Source organism: Ailuropoda melanoleuca, chromosome 9 (genome assembly GCF_002007445.2).
Source record: "Ailuropoda melanoleuca isolate Jingjing chromosome 9, ASM200744v2, whole genome shotgun sequence".
Taxonomy (NCBI): domain Eukaryota; kingdom Metazoa; phylum Chordata; class Mammalia; order Carnivora; family Ursidae; genus Ailuropoda; species Ailuropoda melanoleuca.
In genome coordinates this window covers 95,472,294-95,490,862 of record NC_048226.1, presented here as the reverse complement: position 1 = coordinate 95,490,862, position 18,569 = coordinate 95,472,294, and the positions used below count along the sequence as shown (strand labels likewise).

The window sequence follows — 18,569 nt, the reverse complement described above, 5'->3', positions numbered from 1 at the left end:
GCACATAGGGTGTGGATCCTGACAGCAGCAATGTTATCCTGGGGTCTAGGAGCCGTTTCTGACAGCTCTGAGCCACCCAGAATGGGGGTGGGGTCGTCTATATTGGTTTTCTGTCCTCAACCCATTTAGGTAAGCTCAGAGTCTCCTGTTGTCGGCGGGGTTTGCTACAAAACGCACAAGGCAAGGTCCCTGCACGTTGAGCTCCGGCATCTGTAACACACAGGGTCCTAACGCCTCAGCTCATGGTGAGAAGGAGCAGCTGTGAAAGTAAATACCCAGCCAGCCCAGAGCCAGGAATTCAACCGCGGTGGCAACACACAGGGGCAAGATGATTCCGCCCACGGCTTTCTCTCCAACGACGAGGGTGGACCACTGGACCTGCTTGGTCTTAAGAGAACTCACAAACGTGCGCACTCAAGGTAGTCAAGGTCAAAGCCCCATGGTGTAAATTGCAAAGGGAGCTGGCAAACTGCAGGCCTTGAGGGGGGGCTGCTGAGCCCCCCTTGGCGGCAGGTAGGCTGGGGGGATGCGGACGTCGGGAAGGGGCCCTCTAATGTTTTCAGCACTGTGTGTAGCGATAAAAAGCCCGAGCTCCCGATACCGTGAGGAAGTGGTTAAAGGCGTGGGTTACAGCGATACTGCACGATGGCTTAGAGAACTTTCCTCTCCCTCAAGTATGTTGTTTTAATCGATCTTGCTGAAGGAAACGTTTTTCTTCATGGAAAATCGGTGGTTAAACAAGTCAACGGCCGGCTGAGGCCTCCCTTTAAAGCCCTTGGATGGTGAGCAAAGGATGGGGCCGGGGCAGGGTGAGCCATGCAGAGCTTTACAAAGTGCAGGGGTTTCGGGGACAGAACAGGGTTCGCAGCCGCAGCCTGTCTCGAGTCCGTAGACCAGGCTGCCAGCCCTGTATGAAGCCGGCAGAAGGACCAGCTTCACACTCCAGCCCTGTCACTTGCTGAGGGAGGGATTCAGGGCAAGTGACTGACATCTGGGGACTTTGGCTACTCCTCTGTGAATGGGAATGACATGCAGTGCTTTAAGAATCATCATAAGGACAGGCACATGATGGTGGGGGTCCTGTGCACGGCGGGGGGTGTATTCATATTGTGGTTAGCACTGTGGGGGCTGATGGGACCCCTGCAGGGTGTGGAGACAGGGGGGTCTTCAGCCTGCCTGGTCACACAGCAGTCTCACTGCCAGCCCTGGGTCTGTGCTTATCTAAATCTGACTTAGCTATTAAAGGGCAATGAGTTTCCGCTTGTTGTGTGTGTTTTTTTAACTTCAGAAATAGTGCAAGGCAAAACCACAATTGCTGACCACTGCTTTTTCTCCCTGGAGCCTCTGAACATTGTAAGGGGCCTTGATCTCCATGAGCCACTGTAGTCACCTCAGAACCAGGACCTGCCCCCGTCCAAGCACACATATGGGCACAAACAGTCACAGACAGAAAGATACACTCACAACATAGTCACACACAAAGACACACACACCCAGGAACACGCAGTTGCAGGCAGACACACACAGACATATGATAACACACACATACAAACCAGAATTTCTTGACATGTACAGCCACTCCCGGGGAGGGGGGAAGGATGGCAGATAGGTTCAGGGGACTGATTACCCACATGAGCTAGCAAGGAAAGAAACTGGGTCCCAAGTATCCCAGCAACCCCAGAACAGGGCCTGGGACTCAGAAAGGTAGGTTTTGAGTGAGTGAGCCAGTGACTGTTTGAGTAAGGGCAAGGATGGATGGATGGATGGATGGATGGATGGATGGATGGATGGATAGTTGGGTCTATTTATTCTCCTGAGTGAAAAGGGGCATGTGCATGAAGGGATGGTGAGAAATAAAGTTGAGAGGACTTGGAATCCAGCCTAAGCAAGAGATGAAATTCAGAGGGTGGTAAACCATAGCACACAGGATAGCGATGGGGAGTGAGGAAAGGCTTTTGACCAGGGTGTTGCAGAGAGCATTTTAGGAATGTCATTGGTCATTTGTCCTTGCATCCTTGGCACTGAAAACAGTGCGTAGCACTCAGTAGGATCTCAGTAAGCGACTGGCCCCTGAAAACTCCTGACGATGCATTTCTGATGGCAGAGATTGGGATGGTTACTCCTTTACCCCCAGAGCCTCGCACAGAATGTGTGCACCAGAGGCCTTCACTAAACATGGATCCAGCAGAATGGGTCTGGAACAAGTGGCTGGATGATCAGCTGTCAGGTTGAGCGGGATGAGTGGGAGAGAGCGGTGCTGAAGTGGGGAGCCCAGCAGAAGCTTGCAGGGTCTGAGAAGAAAGGATGAGGTGTGAACCAGGTGTCACGTGCAGTGCTCTACACCAGCTCCTCTCCTGGGAAGGGCCCTGACCCAGAGGCTGCCACCAGAATATCACAGACATTTGAACCGGGCAATATTACTGAGCTTCCCAGACAGCTCAGAGAGAATTCTGGAAGCTAAGGCAGAGACAGAATTTTTTTAAAGCTGTCACACATCCACATTAATGTTAGTATTGTCTTGAATATTTTCTACACTGAAATCATCTTCCTGATCCCCAAAAGCATGAGTTTAACTCTAATTTGTAGCACTTCAGTTTTGGCAAAACCTCAGTCACAGGGATGAGAATTAACAGAACTTTGATCTTGAAACCCTCGTCTCTGGGCCTAAGAGCACATTTCTCCCTCCTCTTCCTTCTCTTTAGGAATCAGCACAACTTGGCTTTACTGGGTGAAAGCAGAGAGAATTTCAACAAGAAAAACAAGGGTATAACTTAGCCCTTGCTAAAGCCCTTCCAATATCATCAGTATTATCGCGTTGCTCTTGCCTTGAAGGGCCTTGACACCAGGTCCTGGTACAAACCCCAGCCTGGAAGAGCTGTGGCTTTCCCGTGACGCTGGGCTGCCTCCGTAGATGACTGATATCATGAGAAATTCTTGGGCATCCTTTGCCCCTCCCCCAATGCGTATGGCCCCACCAGCTTCTTGGGATAGTCCAACTTTATCAATTCCCAGAGTCCCCTATTAATTCAAGGCGAGGGAGTGATGGATGAGTTTTATTGGCTTTTTGTACTTTCCAGAGTATTCTAACTTTTTTCCAATGAATTTATATTAAATTTATAATTAGAAAAAATTAAAAGTACATTTAGAAGATCAATTCCATAATAACATGTAACTGAGTCTTGTTAAGAAGAGAGCACTCGTTATCATTTATCATGTAAGCTGATCATTGGGCAAGTGGAGTGGCCAAGGCAATGAGACGTGGGACAGAAGGAGGATCCCTGAGGGAGAAGGGAGGTGATCCTGACTGTGAGGGTTTGTCCCAATGACCTGCCTGGCTGTCATCACAGTCTTGTGAAAATGCCAGTCCCCTTCACACCCTAGAAAAAAGTTGGCCTGTATTTTCCTACATCCATCGGTGTTACCTTAGTTTATATAAAGGTTAAATAGAACAACTTTTGGAATTTGTGGAGCAAAAATAGCGGCACAAAAATCCATGATAGAAAATCTAGGTGAGCAAAACAAAGAAAATCAAAATTACACATAATCCTCCCAACAAAGGAACACCACTGTCGAATACTGTTAGCGTGTGTGTGTACATATAGATGTATATCTACTCATGTTTATATATTTATATGTAGGAAATAAGTGAGATCATATTGGTTCTAAACCTGTCTTTTTCACCTGACAGTCAATTGTGAATATCATTCTGTGCTGTTGCCTATTCAGTTGCGAGACTGTTTCTAAAGCCATTGTGCAATCAGGTACTGAGGCTGCTAGGGAGAGTCATTGAGAGGGTAGGAGCACCTGCAGGCCGAGGAATGTGACAGACTCGGATGCAAATCCCAGCTCTGCTTTGTCAGTGTTTGGTTGGAGACTCTTTCTTCGACTGTCAGAAGGGCGATAATGATACTGAGAGTTTCCCCATAGGATTGTCATAGGGGAAGAAATGAGACGATTTTCATGTAATGGTAAGTATGCAATAAATGATAGCTACTATTGCTTCCCGTTTTATGATGTTCTAGACAATCCTGCAATGTACATACACCTTTATAGAGAAATTTATCCACATACCCATGACAATTTCCTCATACAAAGGCGTTCCTAGGTCAGAAGGTATCCTTTTCTTCTGACAGATGATAAACGATTTATTGCATGAGCTGCTTGCATAGCATTTTAGTGGTTTCTTATTAAAGAGATACCATGTGAAAATATGAAAAGAAAATATTTTTGTATCATATATGCATGATGAAGACTTACATAGGTTTGAAAGCTATGTTTCTTGGCATCTAGAGCTAACTTGGGAAAATGGTTTTATTGAGATATAACTCAAGTATCGAATAGTTCGTTCATTTAAAGCATACAGTTCAATGGTTTTTAGTTATATTCACAGTCATGCCACCATCACCATGATCCAATTTTAGAACATTGTCAGCGTCCCACAAAGAAACCATGAACCCATTAGCAGTCATTTCCCAGTCCCACCCCCACGCCCAGCCCCAGGCAACCACTAATCTACTTTCTGTCTCTGCAGATTTGCCTGTTCTGAACATTTCATATAAATGGAATCATGCAATATGTGGGCTTTTGTGTCTGGATCCTTCCACTTCATCCACGTAGCTGTACCCTGTTCCGTGTAATTGCTGAATCATATTCTATTGTCTGGATACACTATATTTAGCTTATCTACTCATCAGCTGGTGGACATTTGGGTTCTTTCCACTTTTGTAAATAATGCTGCTGTTCAGTTGTGTGTGCGTGCGTGTGTGTGTTTTCAACTCTGTCAGTTGTGTACGTAGGAGTGGGATTACACAGTTATGTGCTTACTCTGTGTTTAGCCTCCTGAGAGGCTGCCAAAATGTTTGCTCAAGCAGATGCACCGTTTTATATTCCCACAAGCGATGTCTGAATGCTCCGATTCTCTACATGCTCACCAATTCTTGCAGTCTCTTTAAAAAATTATTAGGAGCATAGCAATCCTCGTGGGTATAAAGTGGTATCTCGCGGTGGTGTTGAATTTCACTTCCCTAGCATCTAAGGATGTTGAGCACCTTTCCGTTTGCTTATGGACCATTTCCAGATCTTCTTTGAAGAAATACCTATTCAGATCTTTTGCCCATTTTTAAATGGGGTTATTTGTCTTTCTGGTCTTTTGTTAGAAGCATTCTTCTTATATTCCAGATACAAGTCCCTTATCAAATATACAATTTGCATATTTTCCCCCATTCTGTCTCTTTCACTTTCCTGATGGTAGCTTTTGCAGCTCAATATTTTTTTTTTAAAGATTTTATTTATTTATTTGACAGAGATAGAGACAGCCAGCGAGAGAGGGAACACAAGCAGGGGGAGTGGGAGAGGAAGAAGCAGGCTCACAGCAGAGGAGCCTGATGTGGGGCTCGATCCCATAACGCTGGGATCACGCCCTGAGCCGAAGGCAGACGCTTAACCGCTGTGCCACCCAGGCGCCCCTGCAGCTCAATATTTTTACACTGAGGAAGTCCCGCGTATCTGTTTTTCTTCGCTGCTGATGCTTTTGGAGTCATAGCTAAGAAACCATCACTTTACTCCTGCATTCTACATGGAAGTATTTTTAAGACCTTTTTCTTTTGTTCACAATGTGCTGCCAAAGTGCCCTCCAGGGAGACTGTGCCTTGGTGCATTTTGTTTGCAAACTTAAATTACCCACCGGCTGTGTCTGCACATGGAGGAGAATGAAGAAAGGTAGCAGCAGGTAGTAGGAGCCTGCTGTGTTCCCTGCCCTTTACAACTGTTCTCGGTGTGTGCTTACTAAACCTCTGACCCGAGCAGGGAGGACTTCTGCCCCATTTATGAAAGAATGGCAGAGGATCAGAGAGGATAAATGACCTGACCCCAGTCACCCACTGCTTGGGAGCTGGATTCAGGCTGTCTCCAAAGCCACTGCTCCACCCAGCCTCCGTGTGCCAAAGGGAACAGGGATGGAGGCAAATTTCTGTACTCTTCCTTCCTTCTCCAAATACCTTGGCAAACCCTGTTCTCCACGTGGCTCAGCCACACAACTGTCCCCTTTACCTATAGAGGTACAGTGCGGAGGTCTCATCTGCGCATTTGTGGGTGAAGCTCTCCAAGGGGGTGGGGGGACCTCCCAGGCACTTCAGCTTGGGGGAGGGGAGAGGAGCCAAGCCTTGACTCTGCCCTTTAGAATGGAGCTAGCTTTCCTGTTGTGGTTTTCCTCCAGGTTCCTGCGGACTTCACAAAATGCCATTTTCCATCTGTCACAAACATTACATCTAATTGTCTCCGTCACCTTCTGGCTGTTAGAAACCATTTAAATGCTTGCCACTGAAAAAGTACTGATTTCGCAGGCAAAGCGATCACCCATTAAAAGTGACACTGAGTGATGACTGACACAAGGACAGGCCCCTTATTTCAAAGGGATTTTATAAAGAGTTTTTTCCTCCGTTCTCAGTCAGTGATTCCTATTGGTATAGGTTGTCTTTTAAAAATAATTTCATAATTAGAGCTTGCAAAATTCCCCGGATGTTTCTTTCTAGTCACTTAGGCCTGTAGCTTTGTTTCAGGGACCAGCTGGCCCAGAAAAAGGACCAGGGCACCTATAGAGAAGAGAAGGAATGCACTGGCCCTTGAGGATTATAGCCTGGGGTTGAACTGTGGCTTTGCCACCTCCTTTTTCTTCGGCTTCGAACAAATTACGTCTCTACGCCTCAGTCCCTCCACTCTAGAGCACTTGCCTCACAGCCTTGTTACGAGAGGTGCAAGAAATGTGTCGCGCGAGGAGCTCTGCAGGCTGCCTGGCTTCTAATACTTCTGCCAGTCTTGATTCTGTTGCTATCACCAGCAGGGCACCTGCATGCCTGTACATCATTGACCAATTCCTCCTAGTCCCTCTTTTAAAACCTTGCAAACAAACCCCTGTAGAAAAGAACGTGAATTTAGAAATCAGACGCATTCGAAGCGCTACTATGTTGCTTGGCGGCATTGTCATTTTTGGGGAAATCAACTAACGTCACCAAATCCGTTTTGCAAGGGTTGGATTTTATCGGTACCTCTGAGGTGTGTTGTGCAGATTGGTGAAGTTGACACATGCAAGGCACACATGGGCAGCCCTTGTCCAGCACTGTGTCCTTGTACCTCATTTCACGGTGGAAAAATGGAAGTGGAGAGAGGTCCTCCCACAGGTGCCCCTCCCCCACCGGGAGAAAGAATGGAAGCCTTGCTGCCTCAGTTCTACTCCACAGGAGAGATCGAGCCACTTGTGTTCCCTGCAAGTTTTGACTCTTGAAGTCAGCCATGGTGTATGAAGAACTGCCCCAAGAAATAGGAGGGTCTGGAACATTGTCAAAGCTAGCAAAGACTTCTAGAAGTGAGAATGCCATGTCCAATTACTATTTTCCTCCCAGTCATCTCTGGACTGCCTCCCTCTCTCCATTTCTCCCCTCCTTTACATTCCTCCTCCCTCCTTCTTTCAGCAAATGCCCCCGGCCAGCTCCGAACCAGGAGAAAGGGCTCACCACACCTGCCCTAGAGAAGCATGGTGTGTGCACACGGTCTGAGGTTCTGGTGGGTACGTGTGTCCTCGAGAGTGCAGGAGAGGAACTGGCCCACTCCTGTGCCCGAGGGAGGTCAGGGTGGCCGCTCAGAGGACAGTGCACAAAGGCCGCGACTTGGGCTGCCTGGGTGTGATCAGAGCACAGTCCTGGGGCCTGAGCCTCACACACCAACCCTCCCCAGCAAGGCTTGGTGTGTTCATACGGGCTCAGTGTTAGCCACTGCGGCAGCTCCTTCCTTAACTTGTGTTAGCCCCAGTGGGGCGAGAGGTATGAGCCCAGCCCCCACCCAGTACAGAGAACATCCCTGACAGCCCCTGGCCCGTAATTCAAGGAGACTGTCTCCCCAAACTTTCCCACACAGACACTCCCAGGGGATGCTTACTAAGGTGCCAGTGACTATGAACTAAATAGTTATGCGTCATTTCCAACACCCTCCCCTTTAAGTGTGTCAGGTGGAAGCAGATATTAATTATTATAGTCGTAGAGAAAATGGACATAGCATTGGCACCGGGATTGGAGAAATCTTACTCAATCTTGCATTGACAACTTGGCAAGTGGCTTTACTCTCTGGGTTTTGGTTTCCCCATCTATAAAATGGGCCTATTGTGTCTCAAGATATGGCATCAAGAGCATGGGCCATGGGGCCCATCAGTCCAGGTTCAAGTCCAGCAATCCTTTCTACCCACTGTGCGTCCTTAGAAAAGTGATTTAAGTTCCCTGTGCCTCAATGTCTTTGATGTAAGACGAGGATAAGAAGAGTCTTCACCTCGTTTATTTGTTGAGGTGAATTCAGGAGACAACAGGGAAAGTGCGTGTATGTGTTAGGTTTCTAATAAGTAGAAGGAATCACTAAAAGCATAATCATTATTTCACAGAGTTCTTCCCCAAATAAACTCAACGAAAGCACCAGGCAGAGCGCAGTGGTTACTATTTATAATGTTATTGCTACTCAAACTAAAATAAGAAATAGTGAAATAATCCTCCAGTTGAAAGAAGGCTTGCAGGGTTGAATTTTGTTTTGGCCAAGGATATTTTAAGCCACTGAGCTTGTTTGTCCCTCCCCGTCCCCCTCGGCCGCCACCCGTCGCTGCTGTAATTAGCTGTTGTTCAGTGGGCGATGGGGTAGACACCGACCAGCAATTTCACACCCGTCCTGCCACTTATGAATGCCTGACACCATTTCAAAATCGCATCACAGCCGGTTCCGAGCTTGCTCTCCTTAGGTACCAGCGGCAGGACCTCGTCGTGAGTACGAAAGCTCATCTCCCAGAAGCTAGGGCATCCCAGAATGAAAGCTTGGGAGGGGATACCAGCTAAAGCCATCATCGTTCAGTCACAGATCTTAACCCCCGTTTTGTGCTATTAAAGCACATTTAGAGGTAGCTGGGCCTGTGTCTTTGATATGTTTTAGGACATGAAAGTGCCAGGGCAGAGCGCTCAGGAGACCTGACTCAGTTCACGATGGGAAGCTGATCACAGAGGCCTTATCGCTCTGTGTCCAGCCAGCTGTGTCAGCCGTCCCCCCGCGCTGTCCCCGGGCTGTCCCTGGGACACAGGCTCTGCTCTGCTGCGGTGAGCAAGGCTATTATCAGGACAGTTCCATGTCTGTCTTGAAGCACTTTGATACGGCAGCTGCCGCAGGGGATCAGAAAGCGATGAAGGCCTTGAGGAAGTCTGTGATCTACAGCGAGGGGAGGGTTTTGTTTTTTTTTAATTTTTGTCTTAAACCTGCTCCCTCTGTCCTTCCCTCCCATTCTCCCTCCCTTCTTCCCTTCCTTCCTTCAGTAACACATGATGCTCCCTTGGGCTGTGAGAGGGGCTAGTGCTGGGTGTCAGTCACTGACAAAAAGCTGGGCTCCCTGACTTCATGTAGCTTACAGCTTTTGGAAGTCAGACCAGCAGAGAGATGGGAAAACGAAGGTGTTAATGAGAGACCCTTGAACAAATTATCTTCCTGGAGCCTGATGCCACCCAGAGCCACCATGCACTGACTCTCACTCTGGTCTTTGTTCTTAAGCAGAGTTCACAAGGACCTCTGTGCCCTTCCCAGAAGCTGGACTACATATTTGCCCTGGGACAGATAACATGTAGGCTTTCAAAATTCTTTCTAAGATCCCTCTTTGTTTAACCATGATGCCTGTCTCCTTTGTTACTGTTAGAGTCTTGGTCTTCCAAAGGAAGTGTCCAAGATAATCCATGGGAACACAAAAAGAAAATTCTAGAATGTAGTATTTAATGAGTCTTATGCTTTAAAAATATTTTTATATTTATAATGTATATCTTTGCAGAGTCATCTGCATATATAATTAATGACAAAATGTGCATATATGGGGTACTTCCTCAAAACTCTTACTGTCTGGGTGCATAATTGGAAGTGTGGAGATGATTATACCAGACAACAGGAAGAAACCTTTTTCTTGGTGACCTGAAGAAAGGAGAGTCCAGCTGGGACATCCCTGTAGGCCCACAGTGTCTGCTCTGTTCATAGGAATAAAAATGATCAGCAAATGTTTTGCTTCTGGGACAGCTGCAAGCCATTCTGGCAAGGCTCAGCCGCAGACAGATGGCCCCATATCTGCCATCCCTCTTGCCCACCAATGCCACATGGCAGGAGCCAGTCTCAGGCACCAGCCATTTGGATCATTGAAGAACTCCACCACTGGGCAGAGGACAAGAGCAGGGGGAGACATGGCGTGGCCCCACCTTTTGCAGGGAGTGAAGGGAACATGAGCCCTTTGATGAGACTCTGACTCAGTAAGATGAAAGTTCATCAAAGCTCTGGCCGGCCACAATAGGAGACTCATCCCTGATTCTGGCAGATTCTAAGATGAGGGGAAAGCCATTCTAGGTCACTGGAACAACAGGAGTAAATTCAAGGCAAAAGCCAGCAGAGCCTATCCAGAAGACAGGAGAAAGGGGAAGGTGACTGGGCAGGCAAGTTGGGGCAATGAGTTTCAGATGAGAATCTGTACAAGGCCAAGGATGATGGGGGGCCATGGAAGGCTTGGGCAGAACAGCACTGAGACTGAAATGATTTGAGGAGGGGCTACTGCAGTGTCAGCCTGTGCCAGCTGCATTTGAGAGGGACCAGGGGACAGCAGGATGCAGGATGACGGATGAGTGGCAGATGCTAAAGTCACTTCCACCTCCAGAAAAGATGCAACTGAAGTCATCCCATCATGAAAAACAAAATGAGAAGGCACAAAATGAACATCCAGGCTGGCCCTGTCAAATGTCTCGTTTTGATGGACAACTCTCATGTTCAAGGTTGAGCTCAAAGTCACCCCTCCATCAAGCCTTGGCTCCCCTGCAAGCACCAGCCATTTCGTCAGGTTTCCGTCATCTCTGGAGCCTCCACCATGCTGCCCTGCCATTGTGGTTCATCCCTGACCCCTGTTTGACTCACACTGAGCTCCTGGGCGGCAGGGCACACGTCACCGTCACCCCTGTCCCCCTAGAGCTTAGCCTCATGGCTGGCCTGAGGTTAATAATCATTTAATATAACCCTCATTTGAATAAATGAGTGGCTCATTTAGATCTAGGAAAGAGGTTGTATATTGGGGCATGAGAGGAAGTTTGTAAGGCAAGCAAAGTTACAAAGACTGAACTTGAGATCCACTCAGAGAACTTCCTGAGCTCTGAGAAACCCAGTGACCTCTTTATCAACCCTCACAAAGCTGGGAAGAGGTAAGGTCTCCCCCCGAAGTGGGGTTCGTGGGTTAGGTTGAGCAATGACCAAAGACAACAACTCCAGTGAATCAACACATTTGTGCAACCCATCGCAGCAGAGCACCACGGCAAGCAAGCTTTCACTTTTCTCTCTCCTGAGAACACTGCCATGTCAAGAGGCCTCTCAAAGAAACACACAGAATCGCATGACATGTGGCTCCCATGCCTGCTGGAGAATTCAGCCCATCCAGATGGACCACTTATCCATCTTTGGAGATGGTTCCAGAAATAGAAACAACTGCCATCTCTAGAGAAACAAGAGGGTCTGATCTCTCCTGGATGATGACCATGGTTAGCTTACTGTCTTCCCCAGAGGTGAATAAGTCCGTATTCACAACCTACGTGCTTTTTTTCAGAAGGCAGATGCAGGACCTTCATTTATTCATTTAATTAGTGGATAATGATGGGTCATTTCTTTTGGGGTAGGCTCCGGGCGAGGACCTGCACCTGCCTTCCCAAGCGCATGCTCCACTTTGAAGGGCAAGGGAGACATTCATCTACGAGCCTTGCACTGTGCTAGGTAGTCTGTATACATGGTCGCGCAGACCCTCAGTCCTGGGAAGGCAGTGGGATTAGTACTACCTGTGCCAGGTCTCACAGCTCCCAGATATCTTGAACCCCTTCTCTTGCTCTTGATTTCAAATGCATGTGTCCTATTCCTGTGAGCACTTAATACTCGAAGGAATATTCTGAGGAGGGAGCAATCACCTTTGGTTGGGGGAGGTATGGAAATATGTAAGAACAAGGTGAGCTCTGGGTTGGGTCTTGCACTAGGGAAGGCATCCCCCACAGGTGGGGGAAAGGCCAGCAGCAAAGTTCATGACTTTGGCAGATAGGCAAAGGCCTATCTGACGTGCAGAGGGCCACATAAGGTTCTTGTAGTTCAAGGCCACAACAAGGCCTTGAACGGTGATATTGCCATGGAAGGGGGGTGGAGAACAAACGTGACAAGCACTGAATGCCAGGAAAAGGGATGATGTTGGTCCTGTGGGGAAATAGGAGTCTTCAGCAGATGCTCGAGGAGGGCACAAGGCTGGAAAGGTGTGAGGGAAGCACTGGGACGTGGGAAGCCCCTCTGGGAGGCAGCATAATAGTGACAATGGGCGACTCACCTCCAGAGGCTATTGAGCAGGACCTGAGTGGTGTCCCTCATCAGCTGGTTAACGTAGAGCCAGCAAGCTAAACCCTAGGAACCTCGGTCTCTTCAGGTGAGGTCCAGACATACAGACTAATTAGGAAGCATAAATAGGTACCATAAACAAAAGCCGAGTCTCTTTCCTGGCACTCCCCAAATATCAGTTCCCTTCTGGTCCCTGAACACTGCAAGCATTCCCTGCCCTGTGATTTCCCCAACCGCCCTTCCTCCTAATTTTCACATCGGCGTCATTCTGGGCTCATTTCAAAATTCTCTTCCCAGGCGAGACTTCCCCTTCCTATCCCCATTCCCTCAGGTGCTTCCTATGTCATTAACTGTTCACATCGCTAACTCAGCCCCTGGAGCGGCACCTAAAACCCAGAAGGTGCTCAACAACTATTTGTTGAATAAATGGTTGAATGAATGAATGAGTCACTTACCCAGCTCTGGGAGGGGCATAAACTTGGCTCTCAAACAACTTCTAGCTTGTATGGGATCTTGAAGGTCATATGGTTTCACCCTTTTAAACATGAGATTCCCCTTGACAGTCTTATGACACTGAGCATCTGCTCATGCAAATTCCCTACTAAGTGCACTGGCCTACACTTGACCGTCTCCACTGAGAGGGAGCTTATCAATCCCCAAGGTTGCCTTTCTCATCTTTGAACCTTTCATTTATGGGGAAAAAAGGCAAAATACGTTTGAGTAGAACCAGGAGTCTGCTAATACTGGACCAAGTTGTAAACCATGGGACTTACACATCCCACTTCTGCCACAAGATCCTGAGTTGCCTTAACTATCCAGGACCTGGAGCCCCTCTGCAACCCAAAGCTGGAGAAATGGGCTTCTTAGTGCTTGGACTAGGAGGCCTTCCAGTCCCCCAAATGGGGAATGTAATACCTGGCTCCTGACAATGTGAAGAACATGGGGGAACATTCCATTTTAATAAGGTGATGACCGCATCCTCATACTTAATCGAGGCATCATCAGCCTGTGAAGGCATCTTCTGGGGCCATTAGCCTGCGACCTAAGAGCTAATTAACTGGCAAACCCTTCCAGACATCAGGTGCTTTCTACACAGATGGGCCTGAGCATCTTTTGGAGCCCTCAAGTGTGGCATTGTGACACACTGTCACCGGGCCGGAGCTGACCCTATACTTTCACTTGAGGTCCTTGGTGGGGGCATCCCCTGCCAAGTGTTTTTATGTCTTTGTTTCTTGTACTGACTCAGAACATCAGTGACCTTGAACACCGACAATCCAATCTGGTCTCACCAAGCCTTACTGCCAGGTGCCCATCTGGAACCAGGAGTCCCCGCCTCTCCGGGCTCCCTCCCTATTGGCATCTTTCTTATACTCCCTTGGGGTTTTGACAGTGTGTCTCTTTCCTCCACTAGATCAGAAATTCCTTAAGGGCAGGGAGGGATGGAGCCTCACTTGTCCGCATCTGAGTATTCCCTCCCTGTCTGTGTTCCCAGGGCAGGTTGGACACATCAGAACTTCCCAACTCCCATTAGTTTGCTAAACTGAGCAGCATTTGCAATTCATGAGACACTCAGGTTGACTTATTCAATGCTCCCATACCTCTGTGGGACAGCTGTAATGCAGTGGTTTTCAGTCATGGGGCACTTTTACTCCCTAGGGCACATCTGATGATGCCTGGGACATTCTGGTGGTCACGACTTAGCAGGGGTCAGGGCTACAGGCATCAGGTAAATAGAGGCCAGATGCTACTGAATATCTGATAGTGCACAGAACAGCTGCCCTCGCCCTCCGTCCCCTGTCCCCTACCCTCTGCCACTAACACGCACAGCAAAGAACAGTCTGGCCAGAATGTCCATAGGGCCAAGGTTGAGAACCTGTTGGGAAATTGGAAACAAAGGTCTAAAGTTGGAGGTCACTTGCAGAGACGGGCACATAGGCGCTTGGCTGCCCTGGCTTCACCCCTGCTCTTGCTGATAGTGGCCTAGGGCTCCCACCTTCACACCCACTGGTTAAGCCACAGTTCAGCTCCCATGCGGCAGAGTTGGTGGTTTTAGGAACATTTTCTCAATCCCCCTCTGTTTCCTGGCAGTTGCCCCCAAAGTGAGAAGGAAATAAAGAAACAGCAAAGCCAGGGGAAGTTAGCGGCACCCGCCCCATCACCCCCGCCTCCCCTCACGCAATTACCCACTAGAAACAGGCGGAGCAAATACTGCAATCCTGGTCGCCAGGGGCTGCAAATTCTGAGTTTCTCCTTCTGCAGCAGGTTCTCCTGTTCATGGGCTGTGTTCTCTCATGGAGACCCCTCTGTGGTCCCTTGTCTGTCTGTCTTCTGCCTCTGCCATCAGACTTGGAGCTTCCCCAAACCCTGCAGCCTGTGCCAAGCCGCAAGTTCCTCCTGCATCTCTTGACCTGGCTTGTCCCAGGCCAGGTCCGAGTTAATGGCACCTCCACAGAAAGGTCATCCCCCTACCACTGGCCACTTGTGGGAAGTAGCTCCCCTCCCAAACCTCTTTTACTCCTCTGTGTGAATTTGGGGGGAAAACTCCACTTTGGCGAATTTCTGCCCCTCTGTTCTTCCCCATCTGGATCTTTCTCAACATTTCCTTTGTGCCTTCCTGGGCTGCCTTGAAGACAGTGGGTATTTTCACAAGTTGCCTAAAGAAGCAACTATCTAGTACAGAGTTCTTTTCAAGTTTAGAAGGAGGCCTGATGTTTTCAATAGATTTGACAAGTGCACTGAGCGAGGTTCCTAAATGATTGTCCTCAGGTGGCCTTGTGGATCCTGCTGGGCTGGGGCAGCGTATCACCAGCCTTGGACACTGGCCCTGGCTCTGCGTTGGGACCGGTTGTGGGATTCTGGGAAAGTCACTGGATGTTCTGTTCTGTCATCTCTGTGAAGTCGGGGGTCAGCCGGGGCTCTTGGAGGGTTGTCCCAGGCCTGGCAGGTAAATCACAGGCAGTCCTGCCACCAACAAGCCTTTAGCCCCGTTGTGCCTGAGCTTTCCCACACACCACAGAAAGACACATATACTATGAATGGGGACACATGTACTATGAATGGGGACACATATACTATGAATGGGGACACATGTCTATGAATGGGGAGCTATATATTATTATTTTTTAAAATGTTAAACCCATCAGAAAGTTAAAATATACAAGACACACATGCTCTTCACCTGGATTTAGCAAATGTTAGCATTTTGCCACATTTGCTTTCTGCCTCTCTCATTGTCTTTTCTTCACTTATATTTCTTTACATTTATATTTTATAGTTTTCTTTTAGCAAACCACTTGAAAGTTGCAGACATCATGACATTTGACCTCCAAATACATCAGTGTGTATCTCCTTGAGAACCAGTACATTTTCCCACATAACTGCAGTGTCACTATCACGCCCCAGAAAGTTAACATTGACACAATATTATCAACAATGCAGTAGCTATGTGAATACTCCCCACCTTCATCCCAAGAATGTTCTTTCTAGGTCTTTTTCCTTGATCCAGGAGCCAGGCAAGCATCACACACTGCATCCAGTTGCCATGTTTTCTTAGTCAATTTTAATCTAGAAACTGCAGGGAAGCTGACTACATTTCATATCCTTTCTAGCTTCTTCTGGTTGTAGCACAGCAGAGGGATTGCTTGTCTTGCCCCAGAAGGCTGGTGGACAGCTTCTTTCTGTATGGGTTTGATGCCTACTGTTTCACACCTCTGCCAATTAAACACTGTCTGTGGCAGAGCCCGGGCATAGGTTCTGCTCCAGGGCCCCTCTGCAGGGACATAAAAAAGCAGTAATGACCAGGAAACTGAGAAAAGACAAGCTGCGGGCCTGAGCCCCAGCCTCCTTGGACCCAGTGAGCTCTGGGGATGTGTGAGAGCAGCCTCTCAGCCTTCCCTGCCTTTTAATTAGAGAAGTTCCCAGCCTCTGAAAGCCTGAGCATGGCCCAGGCATTTAGAATCAAGCTGCACATATTCCCAAGCGCTTTGTAAAAAAATTAATAATGCCACAGTCTTCCCTATCCTTACAGAGAGAAGCCTGCTCAGAGTGGTTACTAAAAACAGGAACCTGCCCTTCTGCAAATCCCGCGCGCCTTCCTCATTTCTAGCAGAGGAAGTGTGTGGCCGGTTTAGCAACCGCTGTTCTTCTTGATAGCCTGAGTTTCTCTACAACCGCGGAGGCCTGGCCACCTGCTCACTGCGCTGGAGACGCAGCAGCCGATGGAGAGACGGTGACGGCGCTCCTGGCAGGCCCTCCGCAGCTACTCCCAGGGGAGACCATGCCCAGCTTTTGAAGGTATCACAGAGGACACGGCAGGGGCTGGGTGGGGGGAAACCTCAAACTCCTAGACCCACAACTGGCAGAGCATTGACTTTCTGGGGACAGAAAAGCACTCTGTGAGATCAGGCAGGACGATATCTCGAGTGAGGCCAACACCAAACTCAGTGCCCAGCACATGGCAGCCATTCAGTAAATATTTGATGCAGAATTACATATGGCAAGATGGGCTGGGGACCTTGGGCCAGGGACACTCCTGCCAGAGGAGATTTTCTAGCTAAGAAGCAAGAGCCTGGCACATAGTAGACTTTGTACTAAGGGCAACTCATGCTTGCTCTCAGTCTTCCTAGCTGTATGAGCTTGGGCAAGACATTTAAACCTCTCCAGGCCTTCATTTTCTCCCCTATAAAGTGAGAATAAAGGGACCCAGTTCAATAGGTATTGAGCAGATTAAATGAGCTAAAAAACACACAGTACCCAAGCCAGTTTCAGACACATAGTAGGTGTTCAATAAATGCTATCCACAGGGAGTCATGACATCTAAAAGGTTCATGGAGCCCAGGGAGGCTGACTGATCACAATAGTGCTTCCAGGAGTTTGGGTGTGCGGATCTTTGGGACGATGCCAATGAAAACCAATAGTAATAAGCAAGAAGCAGAGTAGGAGGCATGTATATGGGGGCAGGGCTGGGATTAAAGGAAAGGCAAAGAGGTGAGGTATACAAATTCTGAAAACACAGAAGGTTAGCATTAGAAGAGATTTTGAAGAGCTAGAATTCCCTAAGGAATGTGGCATACTCCGCATTCTTTTAGGTGCCAACACATCCAGAGAACCTAATGCCAGCAAGGTGACCTGGGCTTGGGCCTCAGAGCATCCTAAATTGGGGCCATGCTTGTGGGTGCAAAGGGATGGTGTCTGCCATGCTGAGCAGCCATGGAGGGGTGCCGTGTGAAGAGTTATTTTCCCGCAGTCCTCAGAACAATCCTGAAGGTTATGATTATTACGTGCTTTAGACAAATGAGAAAATGAGGCTCAGAGAGGTTGAGTAATTTGTGGAAGTCATACAGCTGGTGAGAGGCTCTAAGGGCTCCGAGGGCTGAGGTGGGGGAGGGGAGAGTCTCAGCTACAGCAACCGCATGCAGGACCAAATTGTGTACTAAAGCCGTGCTCTTTATTTTAAGAGAAATATATCCCATACTCTGCAAATTGTCATTCTGTGGTTTGCTATGAGAGGCTGAGCTGAAAACCTATGAGCTGGGCTATCGTCCTTTTAAAACTGGGGAGATAAGCCCTAATCAAAGTTCTGGCAAAATCCTTTGCAAATGATTTTCTCCAGTTAGAAGAACACTACTCAAGAGTGTTTGATGTGTCCCAAAAAACATAATAATAATAATAATAATAATAATAATAATAATAAAAACCTACAAAATAGACGGAAATCTATTTAGACTTCTGTGTCTTAAACAGATCTTAGAGTCAGGGCAGCAAGATGGCTTCATGGAAAGTCACTGATGTCATCAGCTACACCTGCGTCAACATTCTGGGTCAGCCGCCAAGGAGCTATGTGACTCTGAACATGTCCCTTTGCCTCTCTGAGTCTTATTTCCCTCCTCATAAGAAGAAGACCTTGCATGTTTGGAAGAAGTTTAAATTACATACCATATATAGGAGATGTTAAATACTGAGCCGCGCTGGTGGCAGCATTCCCAACCCAGACAATGAGAGGCTGTCAGGCTCCCCGGGCATCCCCAGGTAACAGAGGGGTGACGGGCAGTGTTCCGTACAATGAATCAAACTGTCCAGCTGCGGAGCAGGACACTCCTTGATTATTCTGAATGCTTACTTCTGCTTGTTTCTCTGTGTGATGTAACTGAAACAGACACGGCTAGGTTTGATTT

The 18,569-nt window shown here is 48.1% G+C and overlaps 2 protein-coding genes across 3 annotated transcripts in view; one reads left to right on the top strand and one right to left on the bottom strand.

Moving 5' to 3' along the window:
- Positions 1–18,569, bottom strand: part of TG (thyroglobulin) — a 266,107-nt gene that overhangs the window by 38,373 nt on the left and 209,165 nt on the right. The gene's annotated exons all lie outside the window — the stretch shown is intronic.
- Positions 1–18,569, top strand: part of SLA (Src like adaptor) — a 63,402-nt gene that overhangs the window by 10,264 nt on the left and 34,569 nt on the right. The window contains exon 1 of one of the 2 annotated variants that reach the window (XM_011222904.3): positions 16,484–16,689. The exons of the other annotated variant lie outside the window; for it this stretch is intronic. The gene's annotated coding sequence lies outside the window, so the exon portion shown is untranslated. Of the gene's footprint in view, positions 1–16,483; positions 16,690–18,569 lie in introns of those variants that run through there. 2 annotated transcript variants of the gene reach the window in all.